The 23,184-nt window shown below is 37.8% G+C and overlaps 1 pseudogene; it reads left to right on the top strand.

Annotated features, from left to right (window-relative positions):
* The first annotated feature begins 17,979 nt into the window (after positions 1–17,979).
* On the top strand, positions 17,980–19,037 carry LOC114610963 (annotated as a pseudogene).
* Positions 19,038–23,184: the final 4,147 nt, after the last annotated feature.

Raw genomic sequence — 23,184 nt, 5'->3', positions numbered from 1 at the left:
TGTACATTCTATTCTTTACAAATCCCCAAGATTTAATAGTCTGTTTATGCAACAGAAAGTGGACTAAGGCAAAAATCCTAACAATTTTGCACATGCCTTGGTTTTCTCTCCCTTTAAACACAAAAATCAAATAGATATTAGTGCCATGTTTGGTTTCTTACAATACAGTAAAGAATGAGAACCTACTTCGTGGATTTAATGAAATGTCAACTCTGCAGTTGTCAGATTCTACAACAAAGACTGTAATTAGAAAGATCAAAACTCTACACAGAAGGGAAGAGGGATCTGAAATGAGAAAAGGAAAAACTGGATGTGAGAAATGTAATTGTGCTTGTCAATTTTTGTATCCAAGAATGACCTGTCTAAGTAATTTGTAACATTATCTCAGCATTTGAATTATCAAAAATTGAAAAATTAACTAGGATAAATAGCTCAGTGAAACTCTATTCCTTTATAGTCATGTACTCTGAGGTGTCTCTTGCAGATTCTGAGAATACATTAGGTTTTTCCTTATATTTACATTATTTGGGAGTGCATTAACATGGGAAATGAAGAAAGAAGATGAAGGTAGGAACATCCAAACAGAAGGTTGATGAAAGGAAACAGCTCTCTTCCTCTCCCCCTCCTCACTCCTCCTCCTTTCCCTCTTCCCCCACCCCTTCTCTTTCTGTCTCTCTGCCTCTCCGTCTCTCTCTCTGTCTCTCTGTTTCTCTCTCTCTGTCTCTGTCTCTGTCTCTGTCTCTGTCTCTCTCTCTCTCTCTCTCTCTCTCTCTCTCTCTCAAACACACACACACACACACACACACACACACACACACACACACACACCTACCATAGCCTGATGACCATTGGGGACTATTCAAGAATTTCTTGTTGTCTCTGCTGGATATTTGGATAAAATGCCAGTTTTAAGTATGCATGAGTTGTTCAGATCTCTCATAGCAGACAATAGCTGGGTAGCTAAATACATTTGTCTTTCACTTATGCACTAGCAATGACAGCTTTGCTACAATAGTAGAATTAACTATGCATGACTCATAACCCACAAGCCTAAAATATTTGCTTATCTAGCTCTATAAAGGAAAAGAAAAGTTTGCAAACTTCTATTCTAAAATCTTACTACTCTAAGTGTGATCTGTAGACAACGCCATCTGCAACATAAGAAATGTTACTAGAAATGTGAAATCTTGGTATCACTTCATTGTATCAACTTGGAACCTATTTTTTCCAGTGTTTTTAAATTGATTATTTTATTTACATTTCAAATGTTATCCCCCCTTCCCTTTTCCCCTCTACAAGCACGTTATCCCCTCCCCTCATCCTGCTTCTAAGAGGATTCTCCCCATCTGCCCACCCACTTCTGCCTCATCCCCTAGCATTTCCCTATCCTGGGTCATCAAGCCTCCACAGGACCAAAGGCCCCCTCTCTCATTGATGCCAGATAAGGCAATCCTCTGCTACATATCCAGCTGGAGCTATGGGTCCTCTCATGTGTACTCTTTGATTGGCAGTTTAGTCCCTGGGAGGTTTGGGGGGTCTGGTTGGTTGATATTGTTGTTCTTCCCATGAGGTTGCAAAACTTTTTCAGTTCCTACAGTCCTTGCCCTAACTTCTCTATTGGGGTCCCTGGAATCAGTCCAATGTTTGGCTCTGTACATCCGCAAATGTATTGGTCTGGCTCTAGCAGAGCTTCTCAAGAGACAGCTATACTGGGCTCCTGTCAGTAAGCACTTCTTCACATCATCAATAGTGTCTGGGTTTGGTGTCAGCAGATGGGATGGAAGATTTCATGACATTCTTAGGCAGATGGATAGAACTTGAAAATATCATCCTGAGTGAGGTAACCCATTCACAGAAAAACACACATGGTATGTACTCACTGATAAGTGGATATTAGCAAAAAAGAAGCTCAGAATACCCACAATGCAATTTACAGACCATATAAAACCCAAGAAGAAAGAAGATCACACCAAAATGTGGATGCTATCTATAGTACTACTATGCTATCTATAGTGCTACTATGCTATCTATAGTGCTACTCAGTAAGGGGAAAAGAATAATCTTTGAGAAGAAGAGGGAGAGAGGGATCTGGGAGAGAGAGATGAGGAGGAGGAGGGAAGGGGGGTTAGTTCAGATTAGGAAGAGATAGGGGAGAAGTACAGAGAGTCAGGAATTTGAAAGTAGGTATCTAGCATTGGGGGAGGCAGAACGGGGTGTAGGCACTAGAATGCCCCAGATGCCAGGGATCCAAGAGGTTCCCAGAACCTGAAAGGGAGGAGTTTATCTGAAATAATCAACAAACGGGAGATAGAACTTGTAGAGACCATATCCAGTGGCTAGGCATGACCCCAGTTGAGGGACAGGACCACCCAACCACCTCAAAAATATTAATCCAGAATTCATCCTGTCAAAAGGAAATGCAGGGACAAAGAGTGGAGCAGAAACTGAAGGAAAGGCCATCCAGAAACGACCCCACCTGGAATCTATTTTTAACATCTCCAAATGATGCATTAGTAAATACATATTTGAGAATCACCTGCCCTTCTAGCCATGGTAGCCCATGGCTGTAATCCTAGCTCTTGGGCAGAATAGCCATGAGATCAAGAGCAGAGCTACACAGTAAGTACCAGGGCTGCATAGTGACAATCTGCCTCAAACACACACACACACACACACACATACACACACACACAGCACAGTACAAACTAAATACATACATTCGTACAGACGTATATACACATACTAACACAAACACAAAGAAGTATATCCATTGATTACCCACAATATTTCTCTTGTTGTTGTTTATCATTACAGAACACATGGACTCTTGGGTGCATGTCATTTTTTTTCTGCCATATAATTTTTATATTTATTTTATGTTTTAGAATTTCACACATGGGTACTGTTTTTATACAATTTCCATGATACCATCACACAACTTCAACTTTTTCTGTGTCTGTCTCATACCCTTTCAAATTCATTACCTCCTCATAATTATTATATAATCTAATATAATGCACAGTAGATAGACAGATAGATAGATAGATAGATAGATAGATAGATAGATAGATAGACAGATAGATAGATAAATGGTAGGTAGATAGAATATTGAAACATAGACAATTAACAGATAATAGGTAGACAATACATACATAGACATATAGATAGTGGATAGATACATGATAGATAGATAGATGATAGATAGATAGATAGATAGATAGATAGATAGATAGACAATAGATATATAGATGTATAGTGGAGAAATAGACAGATGATAGGTAGAAGATTGATAAATAGATGATTAATAGATAGAAGGTAGATAAATATGTAGATAGTAGATGGTAGGTGAATCATTTTTGAGCTTATTTAGTGTTACTTTTACATATATAAGTTTAAGGCTGAATACCGGTATTGGAAAATTTATCAGGAGACCATCCCAGGAGAAGACTGATTCCTATCTCTTAATATCCAGAAATTGCTTGTATATCTTGAATATACCTTTGAAAATAAGGCACTAATTATTTTCTCATAAATCATAAGTCTTGGTCTTCACGAAAGTTACATGTTATATTCCAAAGTTTCTGATATAGAGATTGTATTGATGTCAGGGTGAAGAAACAAATACTTAACAGGAACAGAATATTTGATATCTCATGATTTTCCATTTTCTGTGAGCCATGGAAAATGTTCTTGAAATACTTCACAATCTGTGAATGTGCTACTACCAGAATGTTCCTCACTGTCAGAAATTGCCTGATTTAAATGCTGCTAGACGACAATGATATATTTTTAAAAACTGTTTGCTGTTTTGTAGTTTCATCAGTCTGAAGGATTTTATCTGTGTACTTCATTCTCTTAATCAGACATAAAGACAGAATCTGCTTCTCATCATCATGGGAATATGCTTCAAAGGGTAATACCAAAATACACTTTTCTTGGCTGATGGAAATGTAGCTGATTTTAATAGATATTTTATATTTAGTATTTTATTATTAAGCTTAGTTCCTATAAGTGCACATTTCAATGGCATGAATCCATGGCATGAAGGATGGGAGAAGCAATTTGCATTTATATAGCACCTTTCAAAAGCTTGGGATAGCAGTACAAAGCATAAATGCTCCTGTAACTTTGCAATTAAGAATTCACTTCTAATTACTGGTACTTAAATGTGCAGTCTCTTTTTAATCACAGTTTTACACCTGCCGTTAAGTGCTCTGAGAGAGCCTTAGCCTTATCTCCAAAGCAGGCAAATTGCATGACTGGATTTTGTACCGAATGCTGCATTTACCAGAGAAAAGTGATCACATGCATGTGACACCTGTAACAATACCAAAGACATAGCTAAATTAGAAAGAATCATCCTCCTGGATTATGTACTCATGTACTCATCTGATCAACACACACACACACACACACACGCACACACACACACATGCACGCACATGCACACACACACGCACACGCGTGCACACACACACACAAATATCCAACTATGAAACATGATTAGAATTCAAGCTCAAATATTCTTCTGATATAACACCAGGGAGTTAAGTGATAAGATCTGAAAACCAGCATGTTAATGTATGCTTGCCTGTAGTAAATCTTTAGCTATTGGGGCTACAAGGGCTTGCATGTGTAAGATTTCTAGGTTTCTTGTATAACCAAGGGACCATTAAATACCATATTGTTAAAAAAAAAAACCCTACTACTACTAGGGGAAACCACAATTCTACTGCAACATATGGTTTTGAAGGGCTGCAGACTCATTAATGGAGCTAAGGAAAGAAAGGCAATCCTAGGAAGGTAGTTTTAACTAAAGAGAAGGCCCTGGTGACATTCATCTACATGACTGATGGCAGGAAAGCACAAAGTTCCATTTCAAAAGCTGATCGGAAGAAGATTTATTAAAAACCTATGTTGCACTGGGGACTAGTGATCACAAATAGACAAGGCATCACTCTGGAGCTTTGAAAGCCTGCCAGCACATGAAATTAGGAGAACTCAGAAGCAAACACATCTGAAAAAAAAAACTCTAACCAGTTGTGAACAATCAGAACTTCCCACTTGAGTGGGAAGTGGTGACTAGTGTTTCTAACCTCAGTGCTTAACAGGTGGATGGAGGAGGATCCACAATCCTGGGCCATCCTCAGCTATATGGTGAATTTGAGAACAGCCTGAGCTGCATGCTTCCCTGTCTCAAAGCAGAAAGACAACAAAAACAAAATCAGATATCCTTGAATTCTCCTTTGAGTGTTATTCTGTAAAAAATAATTTTTAAATTGACAGTGTTTAAAATGCACGTGAGTCTTTTCCAGATATAAGTAGGGATCTCATGTCTGAGGATACAATGAGTAGCAGCAAAGACAACTGTCAACAATCATGAAGGAGTCATGAGGACAGTGACTATGGGTCCTGTTGTCAGGACAGGCTGTAGACCAAGGGCAGGGGATAGATAACTATTGAATGTGACCATAGCCTTTGATTAGAACAGTGAATAGAAAATATCTTATTCTCCTATCCCTTGAGAAAAGCTTCAGAGAGAACAAACATTTCAATTGAGCATGAAATATCAATGGAATTTTTACAGTCACAATATTGGAGGTGAGTCAGTGAGTATCAGAGAGTGAGGACATTCAAATACCATTTTTACACACGCATGTATGCATATACACACTCAAAACTACTGTGGTAATGCTTAGTTTTACACAAATATATTACAGTTACAGGTTGTAATTGAAAGTACAGCCCTCAAAGTAAAAACATCCCCATCTATTTCTAAATGTGTTATTTAGACAAATTAATTAAGTTCCCCAAGTCTCAATTTATTTAATTCCTATACTAGGGAAAAATAGGATGCCTCTCAAGTTAGAGGAAACATCTGCTTTGTTTTGCAGAATTTTACACTATATTTATACCATTCAAATGCTTCCTCTACCCCTCCAACTCCCCCAATGTCCCCTTCATATTCACTCAAATTCCTGACCTAGTCATTATTGTTACATATTCATATATATAGAGCATGCTGTGTTCATTTTAGTATTGCTCCTTTGCATATTTGTTTAGGAATGACCACTTGGAATTAGATAATATATCAGGGTCTTTACCCTGAAGAAGACTAATTTTCTTCAGAGATTATTAATCACCTGAAACTCTTCATCTAGGGGCAGGTCCTTGTGAGAGTCTATCCATCAATATCAGCATGTCAACTGGTGCTGTCGTGCTGGTCTGCTTTCCTGCCATGCATAAAAGTTACTATTTCAAAGCAGAAGTATGCTTTTTTAATGGGAGTTGAGAGCCATATGTATTTATGGGTTAAGAATAAGTATTTAGAATACAGTTAGAACTTAAACTGATTTAGAAAACTATAGTAGTGTTTTCTCCTCTAGAGTCCATTACCTCACTAACCTGTGATAGTTAGATAGGTCTATAGTACTAGTCATGAATTCTGTCTTATTGAGTGGACCTTAAGTCAAATTGTAGAATTGTTGACTGTTTCTAAGATAGAAATGTCACTTGGAGATATTTAGCATGGTAGTCATCATTGTAGATAGTAGGCTTCACAGATGGGAAGGAAAAATGAATGCATTCCCCCATTGGCAGCTAACATAATGCCTTCTAGAATTTTGCCAGCTAGTTCTCATGAAGGAGGCTTTCAGGAGAGTTCCAGTTTGATTCCTCTCACTCCTGTACCTGAAGTATGTGGTGCTCTCGGCAGTAGAGCCTTGCCTTCAAATTCTGTGTAGCAGTCAATACAATGGCAATAGCCTACATTGTTTAAGAAGTCTCTTGGGTTCCTTTGGCCATCAGGTTGAAGAGAGGTTTCTCTGACCCTGAAGCTTTCGTTAGTTAGTCTGTGGCTCTTAGGTGGACCATTATGTATATAAAACACTTGAAGTTTAGAGACTAAGGCAACATTCAGCTAATGTTAGATGTTGAGTTTCTTTATTTTTAACTCATTTATTTTCTTTTAAGAAAAACTACAGCCTATCTATGGTGAGCAAAGATAAAAAATGGGTCTCTCTTTAACATAGGAAGCCTCTGTTTCTAGGTGCATTTTAAAAGGGGACCACACTCTTGTTTGAGATAACAAAATATAGTACCTGTCACCCTGTTTTATACTGATTATTATTTCATTTGTATTTATCACAAAATATGTCTTTATAATAATCTTACAATGCAAAAATATTTTAAGTGTTAAAAGTAGGAAAACTTGGGATTCTAAGAAGTGATTCAAAAGCTCAAAATACCAGGAATTTTTGAAGTCATGGTTAAAATGTAAGAGTTCTAGCTACTACCTCTTTGTTGTTGGATTTACGTCTTCCTTCTTCCACTAGAAGTCCTGCCTGGCTCCGGGAGGTGGCCACATCCTTGAGTATATCCTCTGCTCATAAGAATCTCAGCTAGGGTCACCTCAATAGACTCCCTCTGTAGCCTGTCCTATCCCAAGTTTCCAAGTAGTCCCAGAATTGCCCCCTACCAATTTCCATTCTCATTCCAGGCTCTCTCCTGTTTCCCCTACCCTCACACTTGATCTGCATGCCCACACTCCTCCTTACCTCCCCTTCCACCTAGTCCCCTTTCTCCATCCACCTATAATGACTACTTTGTTTCCCCTTCTTAGTGAGATTCATACATGCTTCATTGGGCCCTTCTTATCTCCCAGTTTCTTTGGGTCTGTGGATTGTAGTATGGTTATCCTACACCTTATGGCTAATGCCTTATTATAGGTGAATACATATCATACATGTCTTTCTGGGTCAGTATTACCTCACACGGGATGATATTCTCACATTCCTTCCACTTGCCTGCAAATTTCCAATCTTTGTTATTAATAGCTGAATAGTATCCCATCGTGTAGATGTGCCATGTCTTCTTTATCCATTCTTCAGTTGAGGGACATCTAGGTTTTTTTCCAGTGTTGGCTGGTATGAATAAATCTGCTATGAAGATAGTTGAGCAAATGTCCCCGGGGAATAGTGGGGTATTTTCTAGGTACATGCCCAAGAGTGGTATAGTGGTAGAGGGCTTAAAGTAGAATTGTTTCCAATTTTCTTAGAAACTGTCAAATTGATTTATAAAGTGGTTGGACAAATTCTCCCTCTCACCAGCAGTGGATGAGCATTCCCTTTGCTCCATATCCTTGCCAGAAGGTGTTGTCACTTGAGTTTTTGATCTTAGCCATTCTGAATGATTTACATTTGCATGATGACTAAGGACAGTGAACGTTTCTTTAAGTGTTTCTTGGCCATTCAAGATTCCTCTGTTGAGAATTCTCTGTTTAGCCTCTTACCCATTTTTTTTTCTAAAAATTAGGTTATTTGGGTTGTTGTTGTCTAATGACTTGAGTTCTTTATTTATTCTTTATTTATTAGTCCTCTGTTGTATGTATTGGTGTTGTATGTATTGGTGAAGCTCTTTTCTGATTCTGTAAGCTGTTATTTTGTCCTATTGATGGTATCTTTAGGCTTATAAAAAATGTGCAGGGATAAAGATATAGCAGAGACTGAAGGAACAGCCAACCAATGACTGGCCCAACTTGAGACCCATCCCGTGGGAGAGAGCCAACACCTGAAACAATCAAGATACTCTGCTATGCTTGCAGACAGGAACTAAGCTTAACTGTCTCTTGAGAGGCTTTGTCCAGAAGTGGATGGACAAAGATGCAGAGACACACAACCAAACATCAGAGAGAGCTCAGAGAGTCTTATGGAAGAGTAGGGGATAGAATTTAGCAAGTCAGATGGGTCAGAGATACCACAAAAGACCTACAGAGTCAATTAACCTGGCTCCATGGAGACTCACAGAGACCAAACCACCAACATGTAGCAGCTGTATCTAGTTCCCTCCACATTTACAGCAGATGTAATCTGCTGATCTTCATGTGAATCCTCTAACAATTGGAGCAGGGGCCTGTTTCTGAGTCTGTTGCCTGCCATAGAATTCCCCTTTCCTACCTAGACTGCCTAGTTGGGCCTCAGTAGGAGAGGAGGTGCTTAGTCCTCTTGGAACTAGGATGTCCCAGGATGGAGTGGTACCCAAGAAGAGACTTCTCCTTCTCTATAGTGAAAAAGGGAGGAGGAAATGCAGGGAAAGGATTTGTAAGGGCAGATCTTTGAAGAAAGGAGGGAGGAGACTGTAACTTGACTATAATATGAATTAAAAAATAAGCTGTGAAAAAAACAAGAAAATACCTAAGCTCATAGAAAGATCACCCCTTATATTTTCCTACAATATAGTTTGGTACACAATAGTCCTAACACATTTAGTCCTAAAGATAGTTAGTCTAAAACACACCTTTTTCTCAACTCCATACATAGTAGAGTAAATCGTTTTGGAATTTTGAAAGGCTTCACTAACTAAAATAGTAACATTATGTATTGAATAGTAATTTTTAATGAAGTTTTAATAATAGCTTGTCATAAATGAAAGAAAAAAAATTACGAGAAAGCAGGAATATAGACTCTAAGTCTGTGCTGTATCCTGAACAGCAAAATCATAAAAAACCTTAGAGAGGTGGAGCTCCCATTCTGACAACCATATGGTATAGAGCAAAGGTAAAGCCTAAAACGGTATGAAAGGTAACTCAGAGCCCAGTGTAGATGAGCTAGCTAGACTGCAATAGTTTCTGACAACAACAAATCAAAACTGTAAACAAGAAGCAATACCAAAGGAAGCATCAATATCCAACCTCATCTGCCACAAATCTTATATAGTCCTGGAAATAGTCCCTCATTAATTTTATGTGAGGACCAGTGTTTTTAATTTAAGGAAATTCTTGAGTTCATTTTGATTCTGCATCATATTTGAGCCTCATTTTCTTGAATAAACAGTGCCTCATGTTCACTACAATATCGTTCCATCTCATTTCACTAATTAGACTGAATTGAGTGTATGACGATTCATTTTTTAAATTTGTTTATATATGTATACTGTGTTCAGGGCTTAAACGGATCAAGTGTGTTAACTGACGAATGTTAGAAAAGCATAGTTTAGACAAAACTCTCCCCATAAGAAAACAGGAAGTTAGGCAGGTATTTCATGGGGCAGAAGCCAGCAAACAAAGGAGGCGCTAGGATACTGAGGTTAAGTAAGAAACATAGTGTCTTTTCTTTAACATAAGTTAAGTAGATACATCATTCAGAGAATGAGAATAGTTACATGTAACTCACCCCACAATTATAAGAGAATACAATGTTCGTACTAGAACTCTGCTGGTTGTAGTCTTTCCACTCTCAATGTTCCCACATTTAATCTCAATGTTCATTTGTAACGCTTTCTAATATGGTGACTTACTAAAATGTAGGCATCTAAAGAAGTGTTTAGCTATGAAAGACCAGACAAAAGATGACCCCTTTTAGCTTTCTGAATAAATAGGTAAAACAAAACCACTGAATAGAAATCTGTTAGGGAGAATGAAATTCAGAATGGAAGTCAAAATTTTCATGCAAATTAAAAGTGTGTACTTAAATCCTTCCCTCTACTGAACAAGAGATATGTTGCTGCTTCTAAAGATTTTGTGTAGAATTGATCTTGCTAACAAATCCTGATATCATACCAAGACATCAAATATGGAAAGGGCAACTATTGAGCTCAACTTTTGATCAAAATTCGTGTACATTTTAATAATATATTTTAACCAAAATTCAGGAGAAACTTTTTCACCTTTTCTTCTGTGGCTGCTCTGTTTTTCAGAGTAGTTACTTCTAAAAGAATCTTAAAGATCAAACAATTTGAACGAAAGTTAGGAAATATATATACATATATGTATACAATTTTCCACATAGCTCATAAGATTATAGTATAAAATTATGGGCTAAAAGTGACAGATTTTCAATCCTCAATTTGTCAAACTCAGCTGTAAGACCATGCCTCCTTCTTTGGTGAGACACAACAAATAGTCTGATACTTCAACAAAATATCTTCTTCATTTAATAAGTTTGATTTTTTATGAAAAATTATGAAGTAAAATTCCTGGCTGAAAAAACTCTCAGCAAATGCACACTTACTTTCTTCTTTGATAGCAAAGGCAAGTTTAGTTTAGCTAAGAAGTTGGGAGTTTCAGACCCAATTGCTTTCTTGATAATTTCACATATTGATGGCTAAATGACTACTATTTTATTTTCACTAAAGTCATCAACTTAGTACATGGTTGGAGAATTGTCTGGTATTCGTGGAACATTATTCAGCCCTTTGCTATTTCATAAATCATTTTTTTCACTAAAGACTACAGTTACTTTAAACAACAACAACAACAACAAATGTGGTTGTATAATAATGCATTTCCAAAGGCCATGAGGCCAAACTATAAATTGAGGGAAGAAATCATTCTCACTACAGAATGACACCCCAAGAAAGCACATAGAGCTTGCGGGCTTAAACTCTTCTTTAAAACAGATGCGAATCAATTTCCAAAATGTGTCTCCTGAATTTTAAAATGGCCCTTGCATATTTACAGAATTTCTTGTAATATGATATGTTCTATGTTTGCTTTTTCTTTCTCATAGTCACGCATGATGAAACACGGGCTGCGGAGATGAGCTGATCTGATTAACACATAGTTCCCATTTTTTATATGTAGATGAAAGCTGTGAGAAGTAAATAAGAAAATTATGAACATGGCCCTTTCCACGGACACAGTGTTCACTATATATGACCTGAGAGCTGTCAATATCAGGAAGGCAAAAACATGTTGTAGCATCTAATTTCACGTTCACGTAAAGTCTAGGCTTGCTGTAGCTCCCCTATGAGTTACAGTAATAAAATATATGAGGCTTTTGAGGTTCAAGGTCATTCAGAGTCCCTAATATTTGGATATCTTAATAGTGAATGTTTTAATTAAAATTAAATAATTATTTGGACATAAAGCCAGAGACATTAGAATTTACTCTTAAAATTCTAGGCATGCTCACTTTTGACACTGTAATACAACTTTATCATCTACAAAATACTTGTTTGGCAACCATGCAATCAAGTGCCCACCAAAACACATAATCTTTAATGTAAGTTTTATGTCTGGTTTTATATATAGCTTTCCTTGATCTCATGAAGTTCATAGCCTTCAGGGCAGACACGCTTGAATTCAGACAATAAAGACATGTAGACATAGTCTTTAGTAAGAGCAAATAGATTTGTTTCAGATATTCTTAAAATGTATAATTATAAGAAATAACATTCTAAATTTGCGAAGGCAGAGATAGAGGCCTGACCTCCAGTATTTGAAGGGGACCTTGTAATGACTCCAGTCCCCCTGTCGTTGTCCAGTGAGGCATGATGGCCATACCCGTCCCGATATCTTTTCCCTGGAGAGGGGATATTTTTGACATCAACCCCTATGCAGTCAGGCTTGTCCCTCAGGAAACCCAGAGAGATATTTTTATCTTTTATTTATATTCCCTTGCAGTGCTTAGCCTCACAGCCTAAGCAAGAATTCAGATCGCCCGTTAAAGGGGGTTCTGGGTGGCCCCTCTCTGATTGGTCTAGGGGCAGAAGTTCCCCCTTTTAGGTTGGGTGGAGATGGGTTTTGGAAGTACCCTGTATAAAGTAACAACCTCATCTTGACATAGACCTTGTAAATAGGTAGCCTTGGCAGACAATACCAACTTAGATAAGGACAAGCAAGTCATAGGCAGAGTCATAGTGAATTGTCCCCTGAACCTTCACCTAGCCGATACCCGGTTCTGAAGATATCTGTATTCCCCCTGAACACCCACACTCCAGTGTCATTCCCTTCCCCACATCCTGCCTTTTTGTGTTTATAACCCCTATGTGAATTAATTACGATTTGAGAAAAAAATAAAAAGCAATGGAAAAAGAAAAAAAAAGAAAAAAGAAATAACACTATGTCTTCTGCAAGATGCCCATGGGCATTTCCAGTCACACAAGCAAGATCATGACATATCTGTCTATCTTCAGGAGAAGAATGGGCCTGAAAAAAGATTTGAGGCATTTTTCTTGGTCTTCCTACCAAGAAAAATTTATTTATTTATTTATTTAACATTCTAAATAAATAAATAAATAAATGCCTTCAAAAGTTATTTTTCTTTATGAATCTTGAAGCCAACTTCTTAATAATAATAATAATAATAATTAAACAATTCTAGTCTTAGGTGTTGGTGTGGAATCATATCTGAGTTTTAAATTTTCTTTCCTGCTTATCTGCTTTTTCACAGTATCCAACTCTGTAAATTTCAGTTTTGTACTCATTACAGGGTAATTGTGCAAAGAAAATTGAAAAGACAGTTACTGATCCTTACATCACCATCTCTTTCCATGGATCTATACATAAATATAGATTTATATATATATATATATATATATATATATATATATGCTTTTTTACATAATTTATGTAATATATGTGATATACTTTTTTCTTAAATAAAGCAGCTCCAATGCTTGAAATAGTCAAGACCATCCTGAAGAAAGAATACCTAGGTCACAGTAACACTGTACCTCATAAATTCCAATGGCATCAGGGAGGAAGGTAGTGGAAAAAGCTCATGAAGAGCTCAGAGAAGAGCAAATGTCTCTGTGAGCAGAAGTGAGGGAATTAAGGACTCCACTACAGAATCCTCTCTGTCCATGAAGGGCCCTCATCCTTCTTTAAAGCTTTTATGTCTGAGTCTTCTTCAGACAAAAGAAGACTCTTCAAACTTCCTTCAGGAAGTCCAAAGACACACACGAGAACTAAATCCCATCCTAGTCAGCTATCAACCTGTTATGCATCTACCAAGTCACACCACTCAACTTAAGTGTGGTCCACTTGTTAAATGATAGATTTTCTTTTGTTTGAAAAACCTGTGTTGAAATCTGCCTCAGGACAGTAGTTATTTCAATAATTAAATTACTACGTTTATACTTAGAGCATCTGAAGTTTTTGGTCTTCCCAAATGCTGGGAGATCTATAAAGACATCTTATGTATCAATAACTCCAAAATCTTTCTTGACCCAACATGTTATATAACAAAGCACGCTTCATCTGTAGCCATGGCTCTTAGTTCTTATGGGCTGGAATGGTTAAGTCTTAAGTACAACACAGGACACATGTAGGATGAACTTGCACCCAGATAGCTCCAGTGTGGGAATCAGTATTAGAAACAGAGTTTACTGACTGAAGAACAGAGGTTCAGAGAGCTCTGAAAGAAAAGTTCATTTGAGTGTTAAGATAGCCCATGACAGGCAGAGTTAGAGATAAATCTATTCCAGGATGTTGTTGGAGCTTGTCTTCTCAACTAACCCTTTAGAGGATACAGAAGACTAAGGAGAATTAATTCTCTAAAGAAAGGAGTATGCCAATGAGGAAGGCTGTGACTTGTACACTTTGTTAGTTTTTCTTCAGTTAATAACAGTTAACGATGCTTGATTCTACAGATTGAACAGGAAGAAACTATGAGATTAAATCTAAAACTTAGTAGCCACCTAGATGCTTCTCTCCAGTTCACTCCAGTGAAAGTTTCTTTATTGGCAATGGTCATGGGTGGATCTGAGTCACTGTGTTTGTGAGAGATTTCAGTGATGATCTTAATAGCATGTACGTACTACATGTGTTTGAGATTAAAAGCATTATAGCTTTCTTTTTTGTTTATATACGTATAAATATAGAGATTGAGCTTGAAGAATAGTCACAGTGAGAAATGACAAAAACAAAGAGAATGTATAATAAATTAGTCATCTACTACTCACCAATGAACATTTAACATTTTAGTGTCTTCGTATCAAATTTAATTTGAACTATCATTACATATCTCTTAGTATTTTAGATATTTCTTATCTATAGATTATAGTTCTAAAAGGTGTATCAATGGATGAGAGGATATGCAGTTAATTTTAATTCAAATAAATAAATTAATTTACCCTTGTTGTGTGTGAGACACAGTGTCTGATCTCCAATATCTAATTATCCCATGTCTGCCTCTCACACACTGGGCTTAGGGATCACACATCTAGGAACAGGAGTTAGAATATTAAAGCCAGGTTCCTCTCTAACACAGTTTGTGTTCATGTATTGTCCTTTCAGCAGTGCTCAAGAGAAAATCATTCTCCCCAATCCCCTAACAATGGAGGTACATTTTTTTAAGTATATTTTTAAGGTCTATGGTATGACTCACTGGAGGAGCGGATATGACCGATGAGCAGGTGTTCCATTTTCTGTTCATACTTACTTTTAGATGAGACCTCATCCTTTCCCTTTGTGAATCACTGAAAATTTTGTATCTTCACACATTTCTATTCTGTCAATATTATTACAACATATTTCTGGAAGACAATGTTTAAAAGCTATTTTTAAAGACTGAGTCTTACTCTATAACCAAGCTATTCTAGAACTCAGTACAGGAGCAAGGATGGCCTCAAACTCATCGAAGTTCTTCTGTCTCAGCCACCTATATGCAGAGGTTATAGGGACAAGCTTCCATATCTAGCCTCACAAATACATTAATAAAGCTTATTAAGTATCTATTAAGAATTCACAGTTCTGATATTTCCTTGCAATTATATTGTGTAACGACTTCATAGGCAAATGCATATTTGTGTATCACTTTAACTAACTAATATCGGCACATGTTAAAAGCTTGTGGTGTTTTTTTTTTTTTAAGTTTACAAGATGACTCAGAACAGGTTCCTAATCTCAAAATGCTAAATACAACCTTGAAAAGTTGTAAAGTGATAACAGATTTATCCAAGACAGAGGTAGTGGTTTATGTAGTTCTCCTTCATACTGTTTTTCTTATATAGATATTCCAAAAACTTTTGTCTTTCTTTTTTGATCATTGTGCAGTTTCTTTCATCTCCATTTCCCCATTAGTTCCTAATAATAATAAGTGTTAATTGCCCTTTAATGGGCCATTTAAATTTAAATTTCTTTTTTCTCAGTATTGAATTTTTGTCTGATGTTTATTTTTCAGATTGTGAAATACACATTTGTGGAGAAGGGAAATAACAAAAAATATATATTCTTCTACTTAGGAAAAACAGAAGTGGTTTTATTGTCCAATGTTAAGGCAGATAAAGTGACAAGGACTTTAAAGTGTCATAGGCACATCTGGAACACATACATCAACCTGATGGGGCATCATCTCATTGTTTTGTAAATGTCTGAGTTTAAGCAGGAGATATCATTTCAGACAGAAAATAAAAGATTAATGTGGACATCAGTGGTGATAAATTGTATGCACTTATGAAAAAGTCAGTCTGCTGAAAAGTCTAGGTCTTCTCAATCTAATGAAGGAACATTTTAGAAGACCCAAGGCCCTTGTTTAAAAACATAAGATTTTTCAATATTACTTTATGGTTTTTATTTTGTTTTAGATTGTCGTTTTTAAATAATTGCAAGTTAAGTTATAAAAATAAAAATTAAAAAATTACAAAATAACCTTCCAGTCCAAAACTGAGCCCGGGGGCAGATAGGGTACTCCGTCTCCTCCAACAGTACCCCCTACCCAGAGAAAGCTTGACTCCTAGGAGGTCAGTAATATCCAGGCTCACAGGTGAGACCCATCCCTAGCCTACCTGGGACCACCACAGGGCACAGTGGACATGGGACCCATCCACCCTGCTGGATGCTCATTTTCTTCCCAGCCTGAAACTCTGCCCACAGCACATCTTGTGCTCCAGACCCCCTCCCATACCCGGAGACAGCCTGACTCTAGGATGTCCCTCATAACTAGGGTCACAGGAGAGACAGTCTCAAGTCAGAGATAGCAAAGCTACTTTACAATAGAGATAATCAGATGGAGAGAGGCAAGCACAAGAACTTAAATAACAGAAACTAATGCCACTTAGCACCATCAGAACTCAGTTCTCCCACTACAGCAAGCCCTGGATATTCTGACACACCTGAAAAGCAAAGTTTTGAACTAAAATCCTATCTCATGAAGATGAGAAAACACTTTAAGGAGGACATAAATAACTGCCTTTAAGAAATGCAGGAGGGCACAGGTAAACAGCTAGAAGCCCTTAAAGAGGAAACACATAAATCTCTTAAAAGAAATACAGGAAAACACAATCAAACAGGTGAAGGAATTGAATAAAATGGTCCAGGATCTAAAAATGGAAATAGAAACAAAAAAGTAATCATAAAGAGAGACAACCCTGGAGATGAAAAATCTAGGAATGAGAGCAGGAGTCACAGATGAAAGCATAACCAACAGAATACAAGAGATTTAAGAGAGAATCTCAGGCATAGAAAATACCATAGAAGATATTGACACAGTACTCAAAGAAAATAGAAGGTGCAAAATACTCCTAATTGAAAACATCCAGGAAGTTCAGGACACAATAAAAAGATTAAACCTAATAAAAGGAATAGAAGAGAGTGAAGATTCCCAATTCAAAGTGACAGAAAACATCTTCAACAAAATCACAGAAGAAAACTTCCCTAAAGATCCCATAATGGTAAAAGAAGCTCACAGAAGATCAAATAAATTGGACCAAAAAAGAAATTCCTCCCATCACATAATAATTAAAACACTAAATACACAGAACGAAGAAAGAATATTCCCCTTCTGGCCTGTACCTTCTGCTGTGGCAGATCACTAGCTTGTCATCTCCTCTGAAGATCCAACAGTCTGAAGGCATCCCAGGAGAACAGCTACAAGCAGGGCAACAGCTTGACTGCTCCTCTGAAAACCCCACAGTCTGAAGGCCTCTCAGAAGAGCCACTGCAGTGAGGATAACAGGACACTGTCTTACATGCCTCTCTGGAGACCCTACTGTCTGGAAGCCACACAGGAGGTCGGCTACAGCTTCCCAGGAGACCTGCAGCATCCCAGTGACACAGGAGAATGGCTCCAGACAGAGACACCCAGACCAGCTAACACCAGAGCTAATCAGATGGTGAGAGACAAGCACAAGAACAGTGTTCCTTAAGAGCTCAGGGAGCAGGGAGAAAGAAGTCTTCATTCTTCTGCCCTGCGCCAGGAGCTGCAAACACAGACACTCTTAGGCCCTGCTTTGACCAGCATCCCACCAGGTGCCACCGCCATGCCCTTTTCCAACTACCATAACACTCAGAAGCTACGCTTCCAGGCCAAGGATGGGTTCTCTGATATGAGCAGCCACAACAACCATATGGCCAAGGTGAGCTGTACACCAGAGCTTTGTGCCAAGCTCAAGCCGTGCGACTTTAGGTTGGATGATGCCATTCAGACTGGCGTAGACAATCTGGGCGACGAGGTGAGTTAAGAAGCATTCAAGGACCGTTTCAACCCCATTATTAAGGACTGGCATGGTGGCTACCAGCCCAGTGATGAGCACAAGACAGATCTCAACCCAGACAACCTGCAGGGCAGCGATGATCTGGACCCCAACGACCTGCTGAGCTCCAGGGTGCGCACAAGCCACAGCATCCGCTCCCTTGACCCTCCGGGCACTGCAGCTTCAAGAGTGCTGCGCCATGGCGAAGCTAGCAGCAGAAGCCCTGTCCAGCCTAGATGGCGACCTGTCTGGCAGGTACTATGTGCTCAAGAGCATGACCCAGGCAGAGGAGCAGCAGCTCATTGACAACCACTTCCTCTTTGACAATCCTGTGTCGTCTCTGCTGCTGGCTTCCAGCATTGCCCGTGACAGGTACAATGTCAGTAAGACTTTCTTGCTGTGAATCAAAGAGGATTATCACACTAGAGTCATCTCCACACATAACATGAAGGAAGTGTTCAACTGAACACTGAGTGCACTGGCCTCACTCAGATCGAAACTCTCTTCAAGTCTAAGAACTATGAGTTCATGTGGAACCCTCACCCAGGCTATATCCTCACGTGCCCATCCAGCCTGGGCACTGGACTTCGGGAAGGTGTCCACATCAAACTGCCCCACCTGGGAAAGTGAGAAGTTCTCAGAAGTGCTTAAGCCGCAGCGACTTCAGAAGCGCGGACACTGCTGCTGTCAGTAGAGTTTTTGATGTCGCCAACGCTGACCGTCTGGGTTTCTCAGAGGTCGATCTGGTGCAGATGGTGGTGAACTGAATGAAGCTACTCATTGAGATGGAGCAGCAGCTTGAGCAGGGTCAGGATATCGATGACCTCATGCCCGCCCAGAAGTGAAGCCTGGCCATCACCACCATCAGGCTGCCTCTTCCTAAATTATTACCCAGGCAGTGCCCACTATACATCCTTGATGTTTGCCACGTGAGGGCTGAGCCCTTAGCCTCGCTGTAGAGACTTCTGTTGCCCTGGGTAGAGTTTATTTATTTTTTTGATGGCTAAGATGTTGCCAACACTGAAATAAACTTGGATTTGGACTGGCCTGAAAACAAAACAAAACAAAACAAAAAGATCATAAACAACAGAAACCAATATACTTGGACATCATCAGAACCCAGTTCTCCCACCACAGCAAGCCTTGTATATACTAACACATCTGAAAATCAGGGAGCTGACTTAAAATCCTATCTCATGAAGATAATAGAGTCCTTTAAGGAGGATATAAATAACTCATTGAAAATATTATGGGAAAACACAGGTAAACAGGTAGAAGCCCTTAAAGAGGAAACAAATAAATCTCTTAAAGAAATGCAGGAAAACAAACAGGTGAAGGAATTGAACAGAGTGGTCAAAGACCTAAATGTGGAATTAGAAGAAATAAAGAAAACACAAATAGAGGCAACCCTTGAAATCAAAAACCTAGGAAAAAGATAAGGAATTACAGATATGAGCATCACCAATAGAATGCAAGAGATAGAAGAGAAGATTTAGTACCATGTCTTCTTAAGAATAGCAGGGAGACCATAACTCAAGCAGTGTACCATATCTTCTGAAGAACTGCAGGTAGATCATAATTCAAGGCAGTGTACCATATAGACCATGACATGTTTCAAGGCACAGGCCAAGAAGATTTTGTACTTTTCCACCACCTGGACCCTCTTACCCCCTCCCCTTGTAAAACATGCTATAAAAAAGCATTTCATGTTCAAAAAAAAAAAAGAAATTAAAAAAAAAAGAAAAAAAAAGAAGATATTGACACAACTGTCAAAGAAAATTCAAAACATAAAAAAACCTCCTAACCCAAATCAAGGAAATCCAGGAAAAGTGAAAAGACTAAACCTAAGAATAAGAGGAATAGAGGAGAGGTAAGAGTCCCAGCTAAAAGAACCTGAAAACATCTTCAACAAAACCATAGAAGAAAACTTCCCCAAGCTAAAGAAAGAGATGACCATAAATGTACAAGAAGCCTATAGAACACCAAATAAATGGGACCAGAAAAGAAAATCCTCTCATCATATAATAATCAAAACACTAAATGCACAAAACCAAGAAAGAATATTAAAAGCTGTAAGGGGAAAAGGCCAAATAACATACAAAGATATACACTAGACTTCTCAACAGAGACACTAAAAGCCAGAAGAACACGGACAGTGGTCATGCAAACTCTAAGAGAAGACAAATACCAGCCCAGACTAAATACCCAGGAAAACTCTCCATCACCATAAATGGAGAAACCAAAATATTTGAGGACAAAACCAAATTTAAACAATATCTATCTACCAATCCAGCCCTACAGAGGATTCTAGAAGGAAAACTCCAACACAAGGAGGGTATCTACACCAAAGAAAAAACAAGATATTAATCATCTCACAACAAAGACAAAAGGAGAGAATCACATGCTCATAATGCCACCTACAACAACAAACATAACAGGAAATAACAATGACCTGTTTTTAATATCTCTCAATATCAACAGGGTCAATTCCCCAATAAAAAGACATAAGCTAATAGACTGGATCCACAAGCAGAATCCAGCAGTTTGCTGCATACAAGAATCATACCTCATTAACAAAGACAGACACTACCTCAGAGTAAAAGGCTGAAAAAAGTCTTCCAAGCAAATTCTCTCAAGAAACAAGCTGGAGTGTACATCCTAATATCCAATAAAATAGACTTTCAACCAAAAGTTATCAAGTGAGATGGGAAAGAACACTTCATATTCGTTAAAGAAAAAAATCCACCAGGAAAAAGTCTCAATTCTGAATGTTTATGCCCCAAATACAAGGGCACCCACATTCATGAAAGAAACTTTATTAAAGCTCAAAACACTCAATGAAATCCACACAATAATAATAGGAGACTTCAATACCCCACTTTCACTAAACGACAGGTCGTTGAAACAGAAACTGAACAGAGACACAGTGAAACTAATAGAGGATATGAATCAAGTGGATTTAACAGATATCTGTAAAATATTTCACCCTAAAACAAAAGAATATAACTTCTTCTCAGCAACTCATGGTACCGTCTCCAAAACTGACCATTTAATCGGTCACAAAAGAGGCCTCAACCAATGCAAGAAGACTGAAATAATCCTATGCACCCTATCAGATCACCATGGACTAAGGATATACTTCAATAACAACAAAAACAACAGAAAACCCACATACCCATGGAAATTTAACAACTCTCTACTCAATGATAATTTGGTCAGGGAAAAATAAAGAAAGAAATTAAAGACTTCCTGGAATTCAATAAAAATGATGACTCAGCATATCCAAATTTATGGGACACAGTGAAAGCAGTGCTAAGAGCAAAATTCATAGCACTAAGTGCTCTGGTAAAGAAATGAGATCCTACACTACCAACTTAACAGCACACCTTAGAGCTCTAGAGCAAAATGAAACAGACACTCAAGAGGAAGAGACAGCAAGAAATGGTCAAATTCTGGGCTGAAATCAACTAAATAGAAACAAAGAGAGTGACACAAAAAATTTTAAAGAACAAAAACAACAACAACAACAAACCCAAAAAACAAAGCTGGTTCTTGGAGAAAAGCAACATGGTAGATAAACACCTAGCCAAACTAACTAAAGGCCCAGAGACAGTTTCCAAATTAACAAAATCAGAAACAAATAGGGAGAGATAACAAGAGAAACTGAGGAAATTCAAAAAATCATCAGATCCTACTACAAAAACCTATACTCAACAAAACTGGAAAATATAGATGAAATGGATGATTTTCTAGACAGATGCAATGTACCAAAGTTAAATCAAGAGCAGGTAAACTATCTAAACAGGTCCATATCCCCTAAGGATATAGAGGAAGTCATTAAAAAACTCCCAACCTGAAAAGCTCAGGGGCAGATGACTTTAGTGCAGAATTCTATCAGATCTTCAAAGAGGAGACAATACCAACACTCCTCAAACTATTCCACAAAATAGAAACAAAAGGGACACTACTTAATTCATTCTATGAAGTCACAGTTAAGATGCTACCTAACCACAAAAAGACCAAACACAGAAAGAGAACTTCAGACCAGTTTGACTTATGAATATCGAGGCAAAAATACTCAATGAAATTCTCACAAACCAAATCCAAGAATACATCAAAACAATCATTTGACATGATCAAGTAGTCTTCATCCCATAGATGAAAGATTGATTTAATATATAAAAATCCATTAATTTAATCCACTATATAAACAAACTCAAAGAAAAATAAACCCATGATCATCTCATTAGATGCTGAAAAGGCCTTTGACAAAATACAATACCCCTTCATGTTAAAAGTCTTGGAAAGATCAGGAATTCAAGGTCCACACCTAAACATAATGAAGCAATATACAACAAACCAATAACAAACATCAAAGTAAATGGAGAGAAACTTAAAGCAATCTCATTAAAAGCAGGGACAAGATAAGGCTGCCACTCTCTTCGTATCTATTAAATATGGTACTTGAAGTCTTAGCCAGCACAATTAGACAGCAAAAGGAGGTCAAAGGGATACAAATTGGAAAGGAAGAAGTCAGTGTAGCACTACTTGTGGATAATATGATAGTATACATAAGCAAACCCAAAAGTTCTACCAGAGAACTTCTATACCTGATAAACAACTTGAGCAAAGTAGCTGGATATAAAATCAACTCAAATAAATCAGTAGCCTTTCTTTACACAAAGGATAAATTGGCTGAGAAAGAAGTTAAGGAAACAATACCCTTCAAAATAGTCACAAATAATATAAAACTAAACAAGTGAAAGATCTGTATGACAAGAACTTCAAGTCTCTGAAGAAAGAAATCAAAGAAGCCCTCAGAAGATGGAAAGCTCTCCCATGTTCATGGATCTGTAAGATTAACATAGTAAGAATGTCCATTCCACCAAAAACAATTTACAGTTTCAATGCAGTCCCTATCAAAATTCCAACACAATTCTTCAAAGATATGGAAAGACCAATTGTCAACTTCATCTGGAATAATAATAATAA

The sequence above is a fragment of the Grammomys surdaster genome, unplaced genomic scaffold (genome assembly GCF_004785775.1).
Source record: "Grammomys surdaster isolate TR1022 unplaced genomic scaffold, NIH_TR_1.0 126066, whole genome shotgun sequence".
Classification (NCBI taxonomy): domain Eukaryota; kingdom Metazoa; phylum Chordata; class Mammalia; order Rodentia; family Muridae; genus Grammomys; species Grammomys surdaster.
This window is presented reverse-complemented; position numbering and strand designations above follow the sequence as displayed.